Source organism: Gopherus evgoodei, chromosome 2 (assembly GCF_007399415.2).
Source record: "Gopherus evgoodei ecotype Sinaloan lineage chromosome 2, rGopEvg1_v1.p, whole genome shotgun sequence".
NCBI lineage: Eukaryota > Metazoa > Chordata > Testudines > Testudinidae > Gopherus > Gopherus evgoodei.
In genome coordinates, this window is record NC_044323.1 from 117,925,073 (window position 1) to 117,950,207 (window position 25,135).

A 25,135-nucleotide genomic window follows, 5' to 3' on the forward strand; every position below is an offset into this window, starting at 1 on the left:
AACATTTATAATGTTTCAACATCGATAAATAATGCATCTCACAGATTTTAAACATCATAGGTTAAAAATGACAACACATAACACAGCAAAAACTCAAGTAGTTTCAGAAAAAGGCACTACACATTTGTTAAGTAAACTTTATTTACCTATGTATAAATCCCTCATGAAGTTAAAATATTATCTGGTTATAATCTATTCAATTTTTCTCCCTATTCTTTCAGTTCTAAATATGTTCAGTAAATATTACAGGTAATTTCTATGCCTTGAAGAAAAAAAAATCTCTATTCAGAAATTTATATTTTTTAAAACAGAGACCAGTCCATTTACTCCTAGCAGTGAAATGAAAGCCACATATTAGCAATCCAACTGTCGTACTCCACAGAGAAAGATTTAGGAATACAGTGTTAGCCCAGCTAAGAGGTTTTTGTTTTTTTTTTTAAGTTGCAATTGTGTCCAGCTAAACTAGCTATGTTTTCAAATCCTCATTTTCTATGGTTCCTCACATCTCTTCAGTCCTTGAATGCAATGGCATTCAATTGTATTAAACGTTTATAGAACCTATCACCATGACAGTTAGATGCTTCAATTACAAAATTAAGTTACACATAGAATCATGCTGGACTCAATGTAATTATAATGGCAATACCAAGTTCTATCCATATTTACTTACCATTTGTTTTTTAAAAAAAGAGTCTAATAGCGTGATTAGCAGTTAAATGTAGAAAAAACATTTCAAGCCAGACAAGATATAATCAAAAACAGATGAGGTTTTGGGTATCACATTGCCTTCCATTCTCCTCTCTGCAAAGATTAAGATTCCTCTGTGGGGCAGGGAAATCTGGAAGGTAGAGAGGGGGCAAAAGCACCAAAGGAAAACATATGAGAGCTAGACAGTTTCACTTTCAGCTGTGTGAAGAAAACACACTAGCTTAACAATTTCACTTTTTGTGCATAGACACAGGGGTTGAATGGTCTCCTGCAGAGGCCATTCCTAAAGCAGAAATCAGCAATCACAGAAGGGAAGGCGGAATAAAAGACAAGACACAGCACAGCTAAATCTTCACTGACAAAATAGGAGAAATTTTACCACAGGATAACTAACACTCATTAGCTATTCCACTGTAAAAACATAGTGGAGACAAGACACTGTACTTTTACCACAAGGTAAATGGGGCAAGGTTAACCCTAGGGCAGTAGGAGCAGCAAAGAATCCTGTGGCACCTTATAGACTAACAGATGTTTTGGAGCACGAGCTTTCATGGGTGAATACCCACTTCGTCAGATGCATAAGATTGCTGACCTCATCTAGTTACCTCATTCTGAACTGTACAAGTGCCCTATCTCCATTTAGGATAGTACAGTGATAAACTATTGTGTGATGGTTATCTTGCTGTTAAAAAAAATAGCGAGATCTTTGCGTCAATTAAGACAAAGCCTTAAAGGAAGAGGTGGACCAAGAATCCCAAGAAAGGTGGAGAAGGGAAAAAAATAGAAACAAAATTGCCTCATTTGGGGTAGAAATTGAGTTTATTTCGGCTCACAATAACAGTACTTGCAATGATGTACTTGTAGCATAAATCAGATTTACAGTCCCAAATCTACTTATACTTTTCAAGTGGTATGTGAAGGAATGTTGGCAAGGTCTCTTTTTTTCCCTGTTGGGATTATCTAGCTTTTATTGTCAATTCCCATTAAGCATCTAGAATACTGATTTTAGGTTTTCTAGATTCCAGTATCAACATAATTCAAGTGACAGGTCTCCCCTAGATGTTAGGAACATTGGAATGTCCACTTAAGCACATGTAAATCAGCTTGGAAAACCAAAGTAACATGTAACAGTAAGGCATTATCTGTATCACTCAACCTGGTCATTTTTGATTTTCTGAAAAACAGTGGTATCTAGGGAAAGATTATAGAAAGCAAGATGTTTATTACAGAGACAGTGCATCTACATTAGCTATTTTTTCAGTCCCTCTCTCTGGGGACTGTTGAAGTCTTGAAATTCTATTCTAGTCTATATAGGTTCTTATACCAGGGTCATCACCATGGTATCAGAGGGCCTTCCAGCTAGGTATTAAGCAATGTGGCTATACATCTGTCTCGCTTGTTGTCTTGTTAGGGAGAATAGTTTGCGCACTGGGGTGTCTTGATGTGGTAGAACTTCAGTTTCGTTTTTTAAAAATGTATACATTACTATATATTTACATTACAGAAAGCAAGGTCAACAAAATGCACCTTGCACTTGGAGTGGAAGGTGGAGGCTTGTGATGGTCCTTAATTCCTGGAAGAGTTCATTCCACAGTCTCAACCAAGCTCCAGAAAATGTTCTGTTTTGCTCCACAAATTAGATTTACCCTTACTGTAGAATTGTGAGGTCCCAAAGAGCTAAGTCTGAAATTATTTTCCTGAAGACTACTGGGTTTTGGGACTACTCTCCTGTGATGTTCTTCCCATTGAGACAACAACATGATATCCAGATATCTTCTTTCATTTTACTCCACTTGTGTAAGACATATGCAACCACAGTGATATTGTCAGATATTACCACGCTGCTCTGGTTTTGTTGGATAGGCTGAAGATTAATTAGGGACAGCTGAACTAACTCCAGTTGTAATAATTTTAGAAGGATGATAAAGAGAAAAGAGAATCACTGCTTGAAAAACCCAAGAAAAAACCTCCAGAAAGTGGGACCTTCTAAGATGTACCATACAGGTCTCCAGAGGAACCTTTGTGACAGGCTTCTGTGTGATTCTCCACCTGCACTTTGGTTTCAGCATTTCAGATCCCCTGACATATACACTTGAAAGACTTGAATTTCTTAAAGCCACAAATCAGTCGTTAGCACAGTGTTACTGTAGCAGTGGCCAGAACTTCTGAAAACAAATTTTATCACCTGCATGTTTATTGTGGTAACCTGGTTTCAGAGTCAAAATATTAGTTTTACATTATCATGGTGTTTAGTAAGATATGCTTACTTTAAATGGAGCAGGAACTCCCTAAGTTTTTGTATTTATATTTGTAAAATACACCTTATCACCAAGTGCATGTACTTAACTGAAAACCAAGTACAGAGTTCACTAACCAAGATAAAACCATACCCCAATCCAGAGAAACAAAATATAAGCTAGCATTTCCCAGTACAAACACCTGAGGCAAATCCTTCAAAGAGAGAAGCCTTAAAGCAAAACTAATATGTTTGGTTGCTTCCTCCAAGTCTGTTATTGCATCAAGGTTTAGTACAACTAGCTGTCTCTCTTGAAACAAAGCCCAAAAAACAGAATCTTCAGATACTGCAGTGAAGATAGAGTGGCACTTACACACTCATTTCTCATTTTTGTTTAAACTAGTGTACAGTATACCTTTCCCAAAAGCTCCATTAGTCTGAATCTACTGAAATATTCCATTTCTCACGAACAGTATAGAAGAATGAAGTCCAATATCTTTCTAAAAAGTTGTGATATATCAACATATTGACAAAACAACAGCTGAGGATGCCAAAACCTTCACAGTGGATGGATAATAAGGCTAAATGTAAAAAAGGAAGTGTCTATCTTCTCATATGAAACATTATGTCAATCAATATGCAAGGCTTATGTTCAGTTCAGAGGTTTTTAATATATCAACTGCCCAAGGCAAGAAAACATCGCCTTTTGACCCAATAATCCTGCTGTCCCATGAAATGAGAGTTTTTTTTTAAAGTACTATGAATATTAAACATGAAGGGAGATACCATTTCCTTATTTAAATCGCTAAGAAGCTACACAGTTCTGACAAATTTTATCTTGGCTTCTAGTGAAGTCTATGAATGCCACCCTTGGGCAACAAACAAGATTCTCTTGAGGAAATCATCTCTGAATGTCAATTGCATTCTTGTTTAAAAACAGGCATTGAAGGTATGCTTTTAAAAGCATGCTGCTAAACAAAATGTGCCAGAACAAAAATATTTTGGTAATCAGAAAGTAGTTGTACATTTAAAAATATTTATGTAGACTAAGTAATAATAAAAAAGACACCTATAAGACCTCTAGATACCTTGACACTTAATCTTATAATAGTAGAATACACACAGAAGCTCTTAAAATCAAACATCCAACAGAAACAAATTAACTCAACTCAGCCAATGAATCCATTACAAAAACCTTTTCACCAACAGAGTTTCATGGAATACACCTTCAATGGTCTCCAAGAACTTTATCATATAAATGACTATTATGATACTTACTACTAAGAAAGGGCTATTTTAGAGTTTCATTGGGTCTATTTGTAACCTCATAACTTTCTAAAAAGTTCTTCTTGTAGTTAACTTAATACTTTGTTTCAACCCAAATGTAATTTTTGGTGGAAAGTCTCAGTGAGATCTGTTCCCCTATTCTTGAGAGACAGAAGAATGGGGGAGGGGAGAATGCTTGTCAGCATGAAAAGGAGACTTTTTGTACATTCAAAACTTAAAAATGGACTGATCTTGAGATAAACATACACGTAAATAGAACATGGAGTAATCTGGGCTTCTTATTAACAGTTCCTATGTACCTTTTAATAGCAGTTTCCTCCTCTAAAAGTTTCAGTGGAAGAGCAAGCCAAGTATGGTCAAAAGGAACAGGAAATTAGGGCATATCTACAATACGTTCAAATCAAGGGAACTGCATATAACACTGAACCAAATTGTTGCATCAGTGGTACTTTGCTCATATTCCATATACAGGCTAAAACCTTGGACATGCCCAATGAAGACCACAAATTTGAACAGATCTGCTGACTTGGCTGTACCTGGTATAGGTGGGACTTTAGGGTAAATATAATGGAAAAAGACAAGATAAAATTGGCTGATCTTAATAAAGGACTTGCCACACTGGATTAGACCATGATCCATCTAGTCCAGGATCCCATCTCTTGCTTCAGAGCAAGGTGCAAAATACCCTATAGGGGCAGTTACAGAATAATGTACACAATAGAAAAAATAAAGTCCCTTACCTCTGTCATGCAGGGTTTGACTTATGCCCTGAAGCACAAGGGTTTAATATCTGTTCCAACCCCAACTATGCACCATTTTGTTTATCCTAATATGACAGTAATGTTACTCAATACCCACACTGCATGTTCAGATTAATGAGTTCCATGTTACTACTACTTTACTTTTTTCTCTGATTATTAAGGGAATCTTTCTGCCACATTTTACTCTATTAATTGCAGTTTGTACACAGTAATTGCTAACTGAACAGAAGAGGCAGACCTGGATAGGCAAAATGACCATTTGTCCCTAAATTTCTTATTTTAATTACTTCCTTGGAAAAATACTGAAGTGGTTTAAATGAGTGTGTGGATAAGACAATTTTAAAAAGCAAGCACTAGACTAGACCTGTCTATTTCAGGTTCTCTTTCTTTTTTGAAATTCACATAATGAAATAAAGGTCTTCACTTCCAATGTAAACTGTTTGGAGGATATAGGTAATCTATTATTCCCTGGGGTATCATGGTTTCTAATAAGCATTGCATTTGCAAGGCAACTAACAGCAATAGCTTAGTTTATTCTCACTAAACCTTTCATTTATCTTTCTTTCTGCTAAAGGCACATGACCAGCTGCCTCTCCTCTCTACCAGGAAATTATTTTTGTGCCTGGCAAACAGCTCTATCCTATTTCTAATCCAGATTGACATACTGGAGCTACTATCAGAAACCCTAACCCCACAGGATTCTGTGGCTGACTTTCAGTTCCCAGGTACATTTCCCTTTCTGCACAGCACTAATCTTCTGCTGCTTTGAGATTTGCATTAACCTGGCAGGCAACAGGAAGCACAAGGGTTTGCACCCTGTTGTAGCTGGATACAAATTGTGAGCAATCTCAGGAGAAAGTAGCACTGAAACTGACAGTGCAGACAATTCAACCCTTAATTGGAACAGAAACACCAAAGAGTGATCCTGAACATTCCCATAATTAAGATTTATTGAATACTGCCAGTCCTTATTTGGTGATTAAGCACAATACTGTTTGCTATGTTTTGTACTATAAAGAGGTCTCTAGGAACATATCTCTTCCTAAAAGTTTTTACTGAAAAAAATGTGGAAGCAGCAACTTTTCATAATTACAACATGAAAATATTTTTTCTACTATTCATATTTTTGTACAACCGCTATAGCTACAACTTGATCTGAAAAATATAAACATAAATAAAGCCACTAAATAAAAAAAAATCTATCTACTGTAGTTACAATCACTAATTTGGGACAACAACTAACACAAACCAATCTAGATTATTTGTATTATGTTTTCTTATTCGAACCTGGTATTTCTAGCCTTATATTTAGTAATTATTGTGAGAGCTGACATATCTATTTGGGCTAAATTGTTCTGTAACAGTTGCCCTGGAGTCATTAGACAAACAGAGCAATATGTTAAATATGGGTAGTTTTAGATATATATATTTTTTAAATTAAAAAAGGTAGAATGCAACTGGAGCACCTGAAAAGCTTTGCTAAATGCATTGCAAACCTTCTGCTACCCCTATAGACAGGAAAAGAACATATCTGATCCACTTTACAGAAGTAACCACAACAGTGGGGGATTTAAAAAAACACAAAAACAAAAAAAGGAACCAGATGCAGTTCAGACTTTTTCCAGTTGCAGGAACAAAAGTTCCATTTAGCCCCTCCAAAATGCCACCTACACAAAAGAGAACCCGAAAAGCTCTTTGAAAGAGACTGTCTTGATCCCTACAAAAATTGGTCTCACCAATATGAAAGAAAGTGGAGTCATTTTGGGAAACTCATCTTTAGCTAAAATTGTTCAGTAACAAACAACAATTAGACCACACGCATTCTTTGTTTAAAGAAAACAAAAAAGCTTGAAAAGAACTAGCCAAACTTAAAATCATTGATCAAACAGAACTCTTTGCTGGAAAAAACACCAAGAAGTGTAAAATCAAGGCAAGATTTCAAATATCTTTGAATTTATGAAATTCCAGATTGTACTGATTCTGCACCCCAAATCATAACAAATGTTATCCTTAGGTGTCTGGAATTGGCTATGACAAGAGATCCTATTCAGGTGGAAAGAAGCTGGATTGTTTTCATGACGTGTGTGACAGGAAGAAAATGATGAAAAAAACGATCTAGGTATCTAAATTACTACATATTTCCATTACTACAGTACACTAAACTTTTGCTGCTTCATTAACCAATGAGCTAGTCAGGTTCCACCTTTCTAGAAATATTTCCTAATTAATTAATTCAATCTTCTGGATTTGTTTTGATAGTTCTAACTAGACTGTTATAAGGCTTTTCAATACATTTTTATCTATTACATTTAAAAAATATCTTTCTTTGGAAAAATAAGGTAGGGTCAGTTCTGCTAAAATGCCTTCTAAAATGCAATTAAAAAAATAAGTTGTACTTGAAGTTTGTTTTTTATTAATTTGGCTCCACAACAAATCCAACTTTTAACATTCTCTCAAAAAAAGTGTAGGTGCTTTATTATTAAACAACATCTAAACGAGACTCAAGAACCACTTTCCCTAGAATTAATTGAATACAGAAAAGATGACATTTCATTTTCTATTGACATTCCCTCCCTGGATGAAGCCGTGCCTCAATTTTTGCTTTCTCACTTTAGTATTTGATTAGTTAGCCATGACCATCTATGTCAGGAAAAGAAAGTTATTAACTGGATTTTTAAATCTATAACAACTAGTCATCACTATTATAAGAATACAAGAACGGCCATACTGGGTCAGACCAAAGGTCCATCTAGCCCAGTATCCTGTCTTCTGATAGTGGCCAATGCCAGGTGACCCAGAGGGAAAGGACAGAAAATCATCAAGTGACCCATTCCTTGTCGCCCATTCCCAGCTTCTGGCAAACAGAGGCTATGGACACCATCCCTGCCTATCCTGGTTAACAGCCATTGATGGACTTATCCTCCATGAATTTATCTAGTTCTTTTTTGAACCCTGATATATTCTTGGCCATCACAACATCCTCTGGCAAGGAGTTCCACAGGTTGACTGTGTGTTGTATGGAAAAATACTTCCTTTTGTTTGTTTTAAACCTGCTGCCTATTAATTTCATTTGGTGACCCCTAGTTCTTGTATTATAAGAAGGAGTAAATAACACTTCCTTAATTCACACCAGTCATGATTTTATAGACATCAACCATATCCCACCGTAGTCTTCTCTTTTCCAAGCGGAAATGTCCCAGTCTTATTAATCTCTCCTCATACAGCAGCCATTCCATACCCCTAATCATTTTGGTGCCCCTTTCTGAACCTTTTCCAATTCCAGTATATTTTTTTGAGGTGGAGCGACCACATCTGCATGCAGTATGTATAGTTGGGATTATGTTTTCCAATGTGCATTACTTTGCATTTATCAACTCCAAATTTCATTTGCCATTTTGTTGCCCAGCCACCCAGTTTTGAGAGATCCTTTTGTAGCTCTTCGCAGTCTGCCTGAGACTTAACTATCTTGAATAGTTTTGTATCATCTGCAAAGTTTGCCACCTCACTGTTTACCCCTTTATCCAGATCATTTAAGAATATGTTGAATAGGACTGGGCCCAGCATAGACCCTTGGGAGACACCACTATTTCTCTCTCTCTCCATTCTAAAAAATGACCATTTATTCCTACCCTTTGTTTCATATCTTTTAACCAGTTACCAGTCCAGGAGAGGACCTTCCCTCTTATTCGATGACTGCTTACTTTGCTTAAGAGCCTTTGGTGTGGGACCTTGTCAAAGGCTTTCTGAAAAATCTAAATACACTATCTCCACTCGATCCCCTTTGTCCACATGCTTGCTGACCCCCTCAAAGAATTCTAGTAGATTGGTGAGACATTATTTCCCTCTACAAAAAACACGTTGACTCTTCCCCAACAAATTATGCCCATCTATGAGTCTGACAATGTTGTTCTTTACAATAGTTTCAACCAGTTCGCCCGGTACTGAAATCAGGCTCACCAGCCTGTAATTGCTGGAGTCACCTCTGGAGCCTTTTTTAAAAATTGGTGTCACATTAGTTGTCCTCCAGTCATTTGGTATAGAAGCTCATTTGAATGATAGGTTACAGACTACAATTAGCAGTCCTGCAATTTCACATGTGAGTTTCTTCAGAACTCTTGGGTGAATACCATCTGGTTTGTGATTTATTACCATTTAGTTAATCAATTTGTTCAAAATTTTCCTCTAATGACACCTCAATCTGGGACATTTCCTCAGATCTGTCATCTAAAAAGAATGGCTCAGGTTTAGGAATCTCCTCACATCCTCAAGTGTGAACACTGATGCAAAGAATTCATTAAGACCTGGTCTACACTACGACTTTAGGTCAAATTTAGCAGCATTACCCCGAGTTAACCCTGGACCCGTCCACACAATGAAGCCCTTTTTTCTGACTTAATAGGCTCTTTAAATCAATTTCTTTACTCCACCTCCGACGAGGGGATTAGAGCTGAAATCGGCTTTGCTGGGTTGAGTTTGGGATAACATGGATGCAATTCAACGGTATTGGCCTCCGGGAGCTATCCCAGAGTGCTCCATTGTGACTGCTCTGGACAGCGCTCTCAACTCAGATGCACTGGCCAGGTAGACAGGAAAAGGCCCGCCAACTTTTGAATTTCATTTCTTGTTTGGCCAGCGTGTTTACAGAGCTCATCAGCATGATGTGCACATTGCTGGGGATGGCTTTGCATCAAGGAGAAACACTAACAACTGTCACAGAGAATGGCCTCTTCAAGGATTGAACTCAAAACCCTCAGCAGGCTGTTGAGTTCACAAAACAAATCGAGTCAATTTCTTGTTTTGATCCATCTATCTTTTACATCTTAGGCTGGCAGCAGACAGTGCAATACAACTGCTAGTCATCATCATCTCCTGGGTGCTCAGCAGAAGATGCTGAATTATGATTGTTAGCCATCATTATCTCCTGGCTACTCGCCAGCAGATGGTGCAGTACGAGTGCTAGCCATCATCACCTCCTGGGTGCTCGGCAGAAGATGGGAATGACCTGGCTGAGTCGCTCCCAGGCCTGCCCAAGCACCCTGACCAACCTCACTGAGGTCGGCTAAAAGAGCACCCAGGAATACGACGACTATGGCTACCAATCGTAATGCACCATCTGCTGCCAAAAGGCAATGAGCTGCTGCTGTGTAGCAATCCAGTCCCACGTCTGCCAGCACCCAGGAGACGTATGGTGACGGAGAGCTGAGCGGGCTCCATGCTTGCCGTGGTATGGCGTCTGTGCAGGTAACCCAGGAAAAAAGGCGTGAAACGATTGTCTGTCGTTGCTTTCACGGAGGGAGAGGGGGGTCTGACAACATGTACCCACTACCACCTGCGACACTGTTTTTGCACCATCAGGCATTGTGATCTCAACCCAGAATTCTAGTGGGCAGCGGAGACTGAGGGAACTGTGGGATAGTTACCCACAGTGAAACGCTCCGGAAGTCGACGCTAACCTCGGAACTGTGGATGCGGTCCACTGACTTAATGCACTTAGAGCACTTTGTGTGGGGAGACACAGTCAACTGTATAAAATGATTTGTAAAAAAATCACTTCTAAAAATTTGACCTAATTTCGTAGTGTAGACATACCCTTCGTTACATTTAGTTGGCCTTATCATCCTTGAGTGCCCCTTTAGCATTTCAATTATCCAGTGGCCACACTGGTTGTTTAACAGGCTTCCTGATTCTTAAGTACTTAAAAATTTTTTGCTGTTACTTTTAGTCTTTGCCTAGCTGTTCTTCAAAGTCTTTTTCGGCCTTCCTAATTATATTTTTACACTTCGTTTGCCAGAGTTTATGCTCCTTTGTATTTTCCTTACTAGAATTTAACTTCCACTTTTTAAAAGATGCCTTTTTGCCTCTCACTGCTTCTCTTACTTTGTTGTTTAGCCACGGTGGCACTCTTTTGGGTCTCTTACTATCTTTTTTAATGTGGGGTATACATTTAAGTTGAGCCTTTATTATGGTGTCTTTAAAAAGCTTCCATGCAGCTTGCAGGGATTTTACTTCTGATGCTGTACCCTTTAAATTTCTGTTTAACTAACTTCCTCATTTTTGTGGCGTTCCCCTTTCTGAAATTAAATGCTATAGTGTTGGGCTGCTGTGGTGTTTTCCCCACAACAGAGATGTTAAATTTAATTATATTGTGGTCACTATTACCAAACGGTCCAGCTACATTCACCTCTTGCACCTGATTCTGTGCTCCACTTAGGACTAAATCAAGAATAGCCTCTCCTCTTGTGGGTTCCAGGACTAGCTGCTCCAAGAAACAGTCATTTAAGGTGTTAAGAAATTTTATGTCTACATCCCATCCTGAGGTGATATGTACCCAGTCAATATGGGGATGGTTGAAATCTCCCATTGAGTTTTTTTATTTTAATAGCCTCTCTAATCTCCCTGAGCATTTCACAGGTCAGCTGGTCGCAGTAGTAATATATCCCTACTGCGATATTCTTATTATTCGAGCATGGAATTACAATCCATAGAGATTCTATGGTACAGTTTGGTTCATTTAAGATTTTTACTTCATTTGATTCTACACTTTCCTTCACATATAGTGCCACCACCTCTCCCCTCCAGCATGACATGGTCTGTCCCCTTCCAATATATTTTGTACCCTGGTATTACTGCGCCCCATTGATTATCCTCATTCCATCAAGTTTCTGGGATGCCTATTACATCAATATCTGCATTTAATATGAAGTACTCTAGTTCATCTTATTATTTAGACTTCTAGCATTGGGATATAAGCACTTCAAAAACTTGTCAGTTTTTAGCTGTCTCTCATTACATGATGTAATTGAATAAGACTTTTTTTCATTTGACTGTTTCTCATCAGAGTTTAATTTCAAAGAGGAACAGACATTGGGCGACATCCATCAATCTGGTGTTCAAGTCAAGTACTCTCTTAACTGTAAGGATCTATGGACGTCTACTTTCTGTAGCTTCCTAATTCCTGAAAGGATTACTCTACATCAGTGGTCCCCAACCTTTTTGTCTGGCAGGCGCCAGACGAAGGACTGTGGTGGCGGTGGAGCATACGCCGAAATGCCGCTGAAATTCTGCGGTACTTTGGCGGCAACCTCTCTCAATCATGTCACTTGTCGGCGACAAGCAGTGTCATTGAGAGGCATTGCTGCCAAAATGCCGCAAAAATTCGGCGGCATTTCGGTGGATGCTCCACTGCCGGCCAGGACACGGGCACATTTAGATGTATTGAGGAGCCCGGCTCTAGATATACTAGTTTTCATTTTGTACATCTAAACTTCTGTAGTGGTAACAAAATGTCAGTCAAATTAAAATATGAGTCCAGGAACTACCTTTACCTTTAAATAGGTTGTTTTCCTGCAATGAGATTTTGAGAGAGGAATCAGTCTAGTGTGCTCTAATGGACTCATTAAAAGAAGAAGCAAGCAGACATGAAACAGACATGAAACTAAGTAAATATGTCACTAGCTAATTTGCTTCTAATTTTCCTAAACTACTCATATATAACACAATGCAATGATCATATTAAGGTTACAATTTCAATCAAACAGTGATCAGTGGTTCAATATATCTGGCTCACCAATTACTACAGTAAGTAATTACATTGGTTGATAAGGATAACAAGAATTACTGCAATACTTGACAGGAAAGTTAAGAAAGAATATTGTTCTTTTAATCTAATCCAGTAGTTCTCAAACTGTGGGTTGGGACCCCACAGTGGGTTGGGACCCTGTTTTAATGGGGTCGCCTGGCTTACACTTGCTGGGGCTAGGGGCTAAAGCCAAAGCCTGAGACCCACTGTCTGGGGCCGAAGCCTGAGGGCTTCAGGCTTGGGCAATGGGGCTCAGTTTACAGGCTTCAGGCCCCTCACCCCCTGGGGGCAGTGAGGCTTTGGCTTTGACTCCCCCTCACATGGTGCGGCAGGGCTTAGGTGGGCTCAGGCTTCAGTCTCCCCTCCTGGGGTCATGCAACAATTTTTGTTGTCAGAAGGGGGTCGCAGCGCAATGAAGTTTGAGAATTCCTGCTCTGATCAATAGGGCTAAATCTGAAGAGAGCAGAAGCTGACTCTCACCTTTGTTTTAAAGGGAGTATAATTCTTAGAATGAATTCTTTATAGTTTCCCACTTTGGTGTTCTCCATCTAAGTTTCTCTGAACATATAACCTATATTGAACTCTGTTTACTTAGAATACAGTCTACAGTACAACCATTACAGTTCTGCAACTGTGCTGCTGCAGTGAAGATGCTTCCTACATCAACAGAAAGCTTTTTTCCTGTTGATGTAGGTAATTCACCTCTCCAAGAGGTGGCTGCTAGGTCAAGGGAAGAATTCATCAGTCAACATAGCCACATCTACACAGGGGGTTAGGTTGACCTAACTATGTCATACAGGGAGTGAAATTTTTCACAGCCCTGAGTGATATAGCTAAGTCGATTTTATTTTTTATGTGTAGACCTGGCCCCCGTTTATTCCTCTTCCCACACTAAGGCCGTATCTATACACCAAAGTTTGGTCAATGTGAGTTTCGTTGGCATACTGCCAACAACTTTTGTATATCATTCACATACATGCATACTTGGCTGTTTGTGTCAGTGCTGTACGTATCCACAAGTGGTTGCATCAATGGAAAATGTGGTGTACTATGCACAGATAGCCCAGTGTGCTTCGCATCACCATCTGGCTGAATGCCATGTGGGACATCTTTCCAGTACTTTGTGAGATACCCGCGTTTCACCAACAGACTTTTAGGAACTACGGGCAACGTTCCCCACTTCCTCCATCCCATAATTATTGTACCTTTTTAAAAACTTCCACGCCACATGTGCCACTTCTTGGTCTGCACCTTCGTTATGGCAGAAGCATGAACCCTGCAGAGCTCAGTGCAGTTCTAATGGCCATTGCTAATACAGATCGTATGATACTTCTGTATTTGCAGAACTTGAACAACTGGGTTTGTGATGAGGCAGCTGTGGAGATGTTCAAACACAATAGCTAGATGAGGGACACAGTGAATGAAAATGCTGGCATTCAGATTAACTCCACCCAGTGGTCACTGCTTCTGGACCTGAGAAACTAACACTGATTGGCGAGATTGCATCATAATGCAGGTCTGAGATGATGAGAGGAAGATGTAGAACTTTTGGATGCAAAAGGCCACATTCCTGGATCTATGTGCAAGCTTGGCCCAGACCTTCAGTACAGGGACACTGAATTAAGAGCTGTGATGACAGTGGAGAAGCAAGGGGCAATCACTCCAGAAGCTTGTAATGCTGGATTACTGTCGATCACTGGTCAATCAGTTTTGAGATGGAAAATGCACAGTGGGAACTGCTGTCATCCAAGTGTGTAAAATCCTTACGTGTACCCTGCTGCATAGGACTGCAACTCTTAGAAATGTGCAGGAAACAGTGGAATGGATTTGCAGGAATGGGGGGCAAACTGTGGAGGGGTGCTAGCACACATTCCTCTACTGGCACAATCCCCCTTGCCACTGAGTGCGCAAACAGAAAGGGGATAATTTCATGGGTAGCAAGTGCTAGTGGATCACCAGGGACATTTAACTGATATCAGTGTAGGCTGCTCAGGAAAGGTGAATCACACTCGCATCTCTTAGAATACAGGACTTTTCAAAAAAAATAAAATAAATAAAATCTGCAAGCAGGGACATTCTTCTGCAACCTGCACATTCAGATTGGTCATGTTGAAATGCCAATAGCAATTCTGAGGGACCTATCCTACCCTTGCTTCCCTGGCTCATGAGCCTCTATACTGGCTACCTCGAAAGCATCAAAAAAAGATTTAATTATTGGCACAGCAAGTGTAGGATAACTGTTGAAGGTGCTTTTTGTAGATTGAAGGTTTGCTGGTGCTGTTTCCTTCACTGAGGGCCAATGTAGTCAATAAACTTCCCCAGCAGTCACATTTTGTGTACTCCATGGTATCTAAGAGGCAAAGGAGGAGAGGCTATCGGCAGGCTGGAGGGGTGAGGTGGACCAGCTGTGTGCTGAATCTGAACAGCCAGAAACAAGGATTATTAGAAGAGCCAGTCATGGAGCTATATGGCTGAGGGAGGTCTTAAAAGAACATTTTAACTGTCAGCCACGATTGTGTAATGCTTTTGAGAACTAGTGTGCCATGCGCACGAAGCTTAAATTTGGGTGATCACTGACTCCCTTTACAAATTCTGTAATGCAACTATAATGTTTGAGGTCAACTAATAAATGTACTCTGAGTTTCCAAAAAAGAATGGTCACCTGCCTCTCATAACTACTGATCTTCATGTGTTTCATGTCCATTAACTAGACGTGTTCATCAGTGTTGCAGAGTTTTCCCTAGCAGTACCTGTACAGACGGACATGCCTGCAATCTTGTGTCCTCAAGCTCCTAGAAAAGGGTATAAAAGGCAGAGCCAAACCTTCAGTTCCTTCATACCAGACCCTTAAGTGAGAGACTCCAATGCACAGAAAAGGAGGTTGGGTTACATAATGGCATAGTCGACATCTCAAAGAACAAGTTAGAATAGGTCAACATTCTTTCTTTGAGTGACTGCATATGTCTATATACTAGATGACTCCCAAGCAGTTTTCAGTGGATGAGAGACCAGGAGGCTCATCAGAAGAGGAACTTCAGAACTGCTTTCCCTATGTTAGTGTCTCCCCTTGATGCAGCAGTAATCTCATAACATCTAGCAAAGGTGGGGAGTGAGGACCCTATTGCTGCTCTGCAAAATGTCCACAATCAGGGCATTACTCACAAATACTGTGACTGTTGAGTGTGCTCTAGTTGAACGAAAAGACAGCTTTTCCAGGGGGGCGACACCATTAGTGTTGTGGCACATGACAATACAGCTAGTGATTCACTTGGATAGCTGTTGTGCTGTTACCGGATATCCTCTCATTCAATCTGTCTAGGAGATGAATACTTGGCCCCTGCACCCAAAAGCTTGCAATCTAAATTGACTACAAAAACACACAGAAATTAACCCAGAAGGTAGTGGAGGACAGAGAGAAGGCAATATGTTACTCCCTTAAACAAGATCATCACAGCTATTAATCCCCTCCAACACCCACTCCACCCTCAAAAAGCAACCCCCCCCATTATATGCTCATGTAAATAACCTCCCCATCTACTCTCTCAAAAAACATCACTTTCATAACCCCTCCCCATCCCCAAAACACATGTATCTCCTTATGGAAAATATGAAAATTCTATCCTAATGAGGGGTGTGGCATATCACATCTCTGGAGAGGTCCCTCCCTGCCTCTTCTGTTCCTCCTTCTGCTGCTTCTTATGAATTTATAGTGTTTATCACCTATCCCCCATGACGTGATCTGGGAGTTTGTAAGGGTCCTGCAAGGAAGAGGGAAGCATGCCTGACAACTTTTGATTGGCTGGAATCTTATAGAGCAGCAGCAGTGGCTACTTGCTGATTGAAATACAAGAGATACTTCATAACCTAGAGAGCATCCCATAAGTAGTGAGATATTAGTAACAGTGACATAATAAATTATGCAGAACCAGGGAAAATCAAAATCATATGTATTGATTTTTTTAACCAGATACGGACACAGAAAAAACGTTAAAGCTAAGTGCAAGCTCTGTTCTGAATATGTGACATGCAGATAGAATGGAAAAACCATGTTAAATTCTTGTGGTGTGTATCCAGTTACTGTCAAAGACAGATTACTGCAAACACCAAGAAAGGGAAAACTAGTTTGCATCAAAATTTGTTTTCTGCCGTGCATTCTCCTTCTATTTCGTCTTCAGCAGCATCAACACAAAGCATAGTGTCTTTTGATGAAGATAGCAATATCAGTGACAATCAAAGTGAAGCTAACTTCATTTCTTCGTCTTTTAATAAGAATTTTGCTACTCCATCTGCTTCACAACAAAAACTCCTACTTCTGGAAAGTCTTCAGATACTCATCAACTCAGTAGTAGGTTTTTATATAAAATGTTCCAGAAAAAGGAACTTGGGCGTGTGTTGTATTGTTGGCAGATATTCAAGCCAACAAAACATTTCATATATAGTCTAAAATCTTTATATGTTGGAACTTTTTCATAAATTGTACCCAATTTACAGAGTACCAAGTAGGAAACAACTTGCAGGAAATCTTCAGAATGTTGAAACAGATGATGTGAAAAAGAGTTGGTGTTCTCATTGCGCAAGCTCCTTGTGTCTCTCTAGTGTCTGTGAATACTGACCCATTCAACAAAAAGGATGTCATCAACCTCATTGTAACAACTCCACAACCAATGTTTTACTAATTCCAATGCACAACTAGCAACATATTGCTGACCATTTTAAAAATAACCAGAGAATTGGGGCCCCAGAAGGTCATTTAGGTTGTGACTGACATTACGGCTAATATGAAAACTGCTTGGGCTAAGTTGATAAAGGAGTATCCATGCTTTCTGTGTTATGAATGCGCTGCTCATATGATGCATCTCTTCAATGTCAATGTTGAAGATCTGACAGCTTTACTATGTGTGACATAAGTGAAAAGCATTGTCAAGTTTTTAAAAAAAAAACAAACAAGTACCAGCAGCTATTTTTCAGAATCATTTAGTACAGCACTCTATTTCATCCACATTACCCATCATACTCAATGGACATCTTCTATTAAATGTCTCAAATATCTTTAAATATGCAAAAAGGCTCTTCAATCAGCTGCTGTTGAAGAAAGGGTGGCCAAGTCTTACCCCCTAGTAATCCGCACTGACATTTTTGATGATGTCGTCTTTTGGATGTAAAACTCAAAATTCATTTCACTGTTTGAACCTGTAGCTGAGTTCATGCAGAATGTGTAAAGAGAAGGTTACCTAGCTTGTGCAGTAAGTGAGGTTCTTCAAGATGTGTCCCCCTGTTGGTGCTCCAATCTAGGTGACAGTGTGTCTTGGGATCGTTGATCAGAGATCTTCGGTAACAATGCCTGACTGGGCTGCGCATGTGCAACTGCTGTCTTGTGGTATCCTTTGAGTCTGTTCAGTGTGCACACAGCGCAACTTCCTCAGTTCTTTCTCTACCGTAGAGTCCTCTTTCTTGAGCTCCAAAGTAGAGGGGACGAGGGTGGGTAGTGGAGCACCCACAGGGACACACATCTTGAAGAACCTGTTACTGCACAAGCTGAGTAACCTTCTCTTCTTCGTCAAGTGCAGTCTCTGTGGGTGCTCCACTCCAGGTGAATGTAGACAATTACCCAGTATGGTTGGGGGTACTTTGCAGTTATGTGCATTGTAGCAGCGGACAGGACAGAAAGGCCTACTATGGCATCCACCCTGGCATCTTGTGTGATGGCACAGTGCTTGACAAAAGTAGAGAGAGTGGCCAGTGGTACCTTCGGCTGTAGACATCATTGGCTGTGGCCACTGTGAAGTGAACAGGACAAATCAACGACTCTTCCAACATCAAAGGATCCAACGTGTATTAAATGGTTCACTGGCACTTTGGGTACGTCCAGACTACCCGCCGTATCGGCGGGTTAAAATCGATTGCTCGGGGATCGATATATCGCGTCTAATCTGGACGCGATATATCGATCCCTGAGCGCGCTTATATCGATTCCGGAACTCCATCAACCCCAACGGAGTTCCGGAATCGACACGGAGAGCCGTGGACATCGATCCTGCGCCGTCTGGACGGGTGAGTAATCCGATCTTAGATATTCGACTTCAGCTACATTATTCACATAGCTGAAGTTGCGTATCTAAGATCAATTTCCCCCCCCTAGTGTGGACAAGCCCTAAGGAATGCAACTGTGATCCCTCCTGGAGGCTGAAGGAATAAGTCCCACTGCTCTGTAGCAATGTTGATGCTACAGTAGTACTTATTCAGACTTGCAGATTAATAATTGCATAGTAGTCATGCATAAAATTTTAAAGGTTTATACTTAAATATTAAGGCTGTCAAGCGATTAAAAAAATAATTACATGAATAATTGCACTGTTAAACAATAATAGAATACCATTTAAATATTTTGGAAGTTTTCCACATTTTTAAATATATTGATTTTAATGATAACAGAATACAAAGTGTATAGTGCTCACTTTATATTTATTTTTATTACAAATATTTGCACCTTAAAAAATAATAGAAATAGGATATTTCAATTCACCTAGTACAAGTAGTCTAATGCAATCTCTTTATCAAGAGAGTTGAACTTACAAATGGAGAATTATGTACAAAAAACGCATTCAAAAATAAAACAATGTAAAATTTGAAGAGCCTGCAAGTCCACTAAGTCTACTTCTTGTTCAGCCAATTGCTCAGAGAAACAAGTTTGTTTACATTTACAAGAGATAATGCTTTCTGCTTATTTACAGTGTTACCAGAAAGTGAGACCAGGTGTTTGCAAGGCACTGTTGTAGCTGGCGTTGCAAGGTATTTACGTGCCAGATGGGCTAAAGATTCATATGTCCCTTCATGCTTTAACCACCATTCCAGGGCACACGTACCCGCGCTGATGATGGGTTTTGCTCGATAACAATCCAAAGCAGTGCAGACCGCCGCATGTTCATTTTCATTATCTGAGTCAGATGCCCCCAGCAGTAGGTTTATCTTCTTTTTTAGTGGTTCAGGTTCTGTAGTTTCTGACTGGAGTGTTGCTCTTTAAAGACTTCTGAAAGGATGCTCCAAACCTTGTCCCTTTCAGATTTTGGAAGGCACTTCAGATTTTTAAACCTTGGGTCGAGTGCTGGAGCTATCTTTAGAAATCTCACATTGGTACCTTCTTTGCGTTTTGTGAAATCTGCAGCTAAAGTGTTCTTAAAATGAAATACATATGCTGGGTCATCATCTGAGATTGCTATAACATGAAATATATGGCAGAATGCAGGTAAAACAGCAGGGGACATACAATTCTCCTCCGAGGAGTTCAGTCACAAATTTAATTAACTAATTTTTTTTAAAACGAGTGTCATCCGCATGGAAGCACATCCTCTGGAATACTGTCCGAAGCATGAAGGGACATACAAATGTTTAGCAAATCTGGCATGTAAATACCCTGCAATGCTAACTACAAAAGTGCCATGCAAAAGCCTATTCTCACTTTCTGGTGACACTGTAAATAAGAACAGGGTAGCATTATCTCTTGCAAATGTAAACAAACTTGTTTGTCTTAGTGATTGGCTGAGCGAGAAGTAGGACTGAGTGGACTTGTAGGCTCTAAAGCTTTGCATTGTTTTGTTTTTGAGTGCAGTCATGTAACAAATAAATAATCGACATTTGTAAGTTGCTCTTTCAAGACAAAGATTGCACTACAGTACTTGTATGAGGTGAATTGAAAAATACTATTTCTTTAATCATCTTTGTGTAAATATTTGTAATAAAAAAATATACACTTTGATTTCAATTACAACATAGAATACTATATATGAATATGTAGAAAAACATCTAAAATATTTACTAAATTTAAATTGATATTCTATTGTTTAACAGTGCAATTAAAACTGTGATTAATCACAATTAATTTTTTATATCACGATTAGTTTTAAGAGTTAATCGCATGAGTTAACTGCAATTAATTGACAGTCCTATTAAATATACATACTCCTATCCAAATTTGGATAGGATTGTAATCCTCAAAGTTCTCATTTGGTAACTTGAGTTATTTGAGAATAAAAAAGGCCCCTAATTTTTTCTTAAGTGAGGAAAAAATGAAGTTAGGTTTACAATAAATAAGTTTACAGTGCTCCACAACCGTATACCTGAAACAGTTTAGCTTGGACTTTCAAAGGAAGATTTGGCTTTGGGATGAGACTATGCATACAAAGTTACAGCCTAAAAGGACGTTTTTCATGAAGTTACGAAATAACTGAAAAGTGAAAGGGTTTATTACAAAAATCTCTTCTAAACTAAGTCTTAAGGCTTGCTCCATATGAAAGTTAATACACACACACACGGAACAGACAACCTAAGATTTTCCAAACAGAAGAGATTTTCATATGTTTAATACATATTTCTTAGTATTTGGGGACTTGTCCTTTGAATTATCAGTTTAAGAATGAAAGGATTCATTTCTGCTAAACATTGCAGCCAGAGAGAGTTATTACAAGATAAATTGACCAGTATATTGTTTTAGGTTAAAATCTTGACTGTAGAATATCCAATAGCTAAAATTTAAACAGGATTACATACGTAAATCTTTGTATGGTTTTAAGTCACATTGCTGTCATTTGTTAGCCCAAATGAAAATAAAAAAAATCCTATCCTATCTTAATTATACTGTTTTTAACTACACCAGCTTTAAATGTCAATCAGAGGTAATCCCCAAGAGGCCCACACACTTGCTGAGCTGCCTTCACTAATTAATGGATCATTAGTAAGAAAGAACCCCTTACTGCTACCCTGTGCACCACATACTGTCTTAATTACCTTTGTAAAGCAACCAATTTGTCTTTCACTCATTTGGCCTGAAATCCCAAGTGATTTGACTCAAAAAGCTTTATGTATAAAAATGTTTTAAGAGAATCTCATTTTTAGACATCAGCCCCCCCCCCCCCAAAAAAAAAAGTGGACACAGAGTTTTCACCAAGATTTAAGAAAGGGGGTTTTAATAGTTAACTATAAAAAAAAGTTAAATGTGAAGTTGAGAGCATTAATAGCACAATGAATATAGAAAGTAGAAAAACAATCCTTACAGGATCACAAATTTGCATATATCAGACAGTCTCTCTGCAGCTATTGACACAGCTGGCCCTAATGTACCGCTGACCTGATTACATGACATAGCTGGAGTAGATGGCACAGCACTACAATGGTTAGTCATTCCTTTTCAATAGTACCCAGAGAGTGATTTCCTCTTCCCCAGAAATCATTGCCTGCAGAGCCCCCAAGGAATGAAATCCATTCCTCTTCCTGTTGGATAGCTACATGAGACCACTTGAAGAAGTAGCAACATGCCAGGCATTCAACTGCCAACAATTTGACAACACAGTGGCATATCTCCTTTTCCACAAATGTAAAAACACAAACTCAAGTCAGGCATATTAAAGCGAGGCTAAGCAAAAAGAGAAGACACTGAAGAACTGGCTGGGTTACCATCTTCTCCTTTAACAAGAGCATCTGGCCCAGTCCTTCCCTCCCAACCCCCAATTCTCAAAGATGTGCGAAGACTCAGGTTCATATCTGACTCAGCACTTAGCCTAGACCACCAGGTAGCCTCAGTGATTAAAAAAAAAAAAAAAAAAAGCTTTCTTTCACCTCCAGCTTGCTAGAAGTCTCATCTTTTCCTCCCAGAACTGATCACAGCGATCTATGCATTTGTCACCTCCACATCATATTACTGGAACTCCCTGTATTTGGGGCTTAAGGTGGCAGCAATGTGGAGACTTGAGATCATGTGAAATATGGCAGCCTGCCTCCTCAGTGAGACAGGTCACCATAAGCAGATTTCCTCTGTGTTCTAATTCACTTTCATTGCTGATTAAACTTCTAAGGCCTCGTCCAGACTAGGGGAGGAAAATCGATCTTAGATACGCAACTTCAGCTACGTGAATAACGCAACTGAAGTCGAATATCTAAGATCGAATTACTCACCCGTCCAGACGGCGCGGGATCGATGTCCGCGGCTCTCCGTGTCAATTCCGGAACTCCGTTGGGGTTGATGGAGTTCCGGAATCGATGTAAGCGCGCTCGGGGATCGATTTTAACCCGCCGATACGGCGGGGTAGTCTGGACGTGGGCTAAGAGTGGGTTAGGACTCATCAACTCCTCCATTTTCAATCCACCAAGACAGCTTTGCTCTTCTGGGAAACACATCCCACAAAACCCAGGACAAATCATGAGAGAGCTGGAGACAAGTACAAAACATTCAATTATTGAACAAGCTTCCAGAGGACTTCTGTCTCATGGAGATTCTGACCACTTTCAGAGTATGTTATAAGGACCAAAGACATTCCTCTTTGACAACATTTCCCACTATAGCCAAATTAATGTGAACAGAGAAAGGCAGGAGAAAGGAAAAACAATAAAAAAGGAACACCCGAATACCCAAGCACAGCTGCCTATACCTGGGAAGGGAGAAGAGCAGGAGACTTACTAAGCCCTCCGGTTCCCTCATTATGCAGATCTAATACCTGAGATGCAGTCAGCTACTCAGATTGCGCATACAGAAAATTTTTGATGGATGAAATCCTGGTCCCAGTGAAGCCAATAAGAGTTTTTCCACTGACTTCAATGGGGCCAGGATTTCACCCTCATTGAGAATAACCACGACCCTTTGTGTACGTCTTAGCTGCAAAGAGGCCCAACATGATGTAATATATTAAATACAGTTTTCCCAGCTGTTGAAGCAAGACATACAGTTAAACGACCACAACTGACTGAATCACCAGGCAGGCTCCAGAAGGCATCACATAATTCAGTACCGACTGAAGTCTGCAAGTTTATTTGGCTCATCTGGGGAATACGGTCAGGGAAAATCATACCTCTGTGGGGAGTTTTACATATAAGTATTTTAAGTTGGAATGATATGAATCTCTCTTATCTTTCATGGTCAGTCCATTCCTCAGTAGCAGCATCCCTCAAAAAAAAGGGAGAGATATGAAACAGCATGTTACATCTAGGGCTGTTGATTAAACAGAGTTAACGCACACGATTAACTGAAAAAAGTAATCGTGATTAAAAAAAGTAATCACGATTAATCGCATTTTTCATCGCACTGTTAAACAATGGAATATAAATTGAAATTTATTAAATTTGATTTTTTCTACATTTTCAAATATATCTATTTCAATTACAACAGAATACAAAGTGCACAGTGCTCACTTTATATTATTCTTTTTTATTACAAATATTTGCGCTGTAAAAATGAAAAACAAAAGATAGTATTTTTCAATTCACCTCATACAATTACTGTAGTGCAATCTCTTTATCATGAAAGTGCAACTTATAAATGTATTTTTTGTTACATAACTACACTCAGAAACAAAACATAAAACTTTAGAGCCTACAAGTCCACTCAGTCCTACTTTGTACTAAATCGTTCCAAAAAACTGCTTCACATTGTTACGTTCAAACTTCCAGAGAAATCAACATCAGGCAATTTACTGCCTGTTTGTTTTGAACCATTATGACGAAATGAAATTCATCATTCAATACGTAAGGGACTTCCTAAACCCAGGGTTGTGAGTTCAATCCTTGAGGGGGCCATTTAGGGATGGTCCTGCTTTGAGCAGAGGGTTGGACTAGATAATCTCCTCAGGTCCCTTCCAACCCTAATAATCTATGATTCTATGACTGATTTGTGACACCAGGCCTAAAGGAGAACAAAAACCTCAAACTCAATCAAGATCTGTTTCAGTTTAAAGCTGAACTGGAAACTCTTTGATAGTTCACTGTCCAATGCATGTTTTAAAGCCATTATCTTCAACATCTACAAATGCTTCGGTATGTAAGCTGCACACTGAAATATCCTCTGGAGAACGTGAACTTAAAAATCAGAGTATAAGGCCAATATTAGTAACTTCTATTAAACTTGGAGGGAGGAGCGCAGAGGCATAAACTAAGACTCTGTACAGTCAGTGACATCAAACCATACAATGAGCAAGTGACATTACATGATATCCATCTAAAAATTAAAGCTATTTGCTACTGAGAAAATGAGCTGAGCTTTAAGAATTAGCAACTTAAAAAAAAAATAAAAAAGGTAGACCACAGGAAAAAGAAACCTTTTTCAAAAAGTTGCCAATTTTTTTATTTCGTCAGTTTCTTCCTACTTTTATCTATTCTCCTCTCTTACTCCTGTATTCCTCTTTTTTCCCCCCACTTTCACCTTGAGTGGTCCCTCAAAGACCTCAAATTAAGTTTTTATAACATAAAAAAATACTTAGCAACGAGAACTAACAATCCATGTGCCCATCATTGCCCAGATTGATTTCCATTTACCATATATATTTGTTCATAAGCCAAATTTTTTTTTTTTAGTAAAAAAGGGAAGCAACAAGAAAGGGGTTGCCTTATGAGAGGGAGAGGTGGGACACAGCCCCTCCCCACAACAGAGGGTGCAAGGAGAGGCAGCACAGCCAGCAGAGTCAGAAGGGAAGAGGCAGGGTAAGAGTCTCTCTGCTTCTGGCCACGCTGCTCTTCCCCTAGCCTCGGAAGCTGCTGCAGCTCAGGGGCTGGCAGGCTCTGGCCGCTGGAACAGGCTGCAGCCAT

General features: G+C 39.4%; 1 protein-coding gene across 1 annotated transcript in view; it reads right to left on the minus strand.

Annotated features, from left to right (window-relative positions):
- The window catches only part of ERP44 (endoplasmic reticulum protein 44), a 126,690-nt gene that overhangs the window by 97,588 nt on the left and 3,967 nt on the right, over positions 1 to 25,135 (minus strand). The window lies entirely within an intron of this gene.